This window comes from Penaeus monodon, chromosome 31 (genome assembly GCF_015228065.2).
Source record: "Penaeus monodon isolate SGIC_2016 chromosome 31, NSTDA_Pmon_1, whole genome shotgun sequence".
Lineage (NCBI taxonomy): Eukaryota > Metazoa > Arthropoda > Malacostraca > Decapoda > Penaeidae > Penaeus > Penaeus monodon.
Window position 1 is genome coordinate 82,728 of NC_051416.1, and position 759 is coordinate 83,486.

The following is a 759-nucleotide window of genomic DNA, read 5'->3' on the forward strand; positions in this document are numbered from 1 at the left end:
TGTTTAGGCATGTAAATTTTATCAATACATTTGTTTGCACATGGGTTTGGACAGATCATGTACAAGGAGTGAATGTGTTGCATGAAAGTGAAAATACACAAACACAAATATACTTAACAACTTTAGAGTGAATACAAAAAAAAACTACACAAAACTTACAGAAACCTAGTGTGGCATAGCTGGCTAGTGATGCTGTCAAATCTGTTGGTTCCTTCAAGCCCTTAACGTTAAATAGCTGTTGGAAATAATGCCTTGCTGAGTACTTTGAGTTGCTGAGACTTGGCTTGGTCCTCCCTCCAGTCTCCCTAAAACCCTGGGCATCCCCATCTTCATCTTCAGCATACCTGAAAGAGCCAATTACGAGGACCTTAACTTAAGCAATGATTTTCTTCTCTTAATATAAGCAGGAAACAATAAACAGTACAGACATGTGATATTTTCAAACTGATATTCATATACAATTTGTTCAATTATCATAATGATTCTGAAATCTTTAAATATCATTTACTGACATAAAACATAAATATGGCTGGCAATACATTTTACAATAAGGCCATCTAGTTCAGAAATTAAAATGACTGGCACTATTATAAGCATTACAATACTATATACAATACTATATAGTATATCAAATAATGTTACATGCTTCTATACATATCTTTTTGATTCAAAAGAACATTACAATATGCCCACATAACACTCTGCCGACAATAAAACAAGCAATAAATTAGGAGCAACTTTACAATTAGAAAAATGCTG

The 759-nt window shown here is 33.1% G+C and overlaps 1 pseudogene; it reads right to left on the reverse strand.

Moving 5' to 3' along the window:
- The window catches only part of LOC119592803, a 6,575-nt pseudogene that overhangs the window by 4,738 nt on the left and 1,078 nt on the right, over nt 1-759 (reverse strand).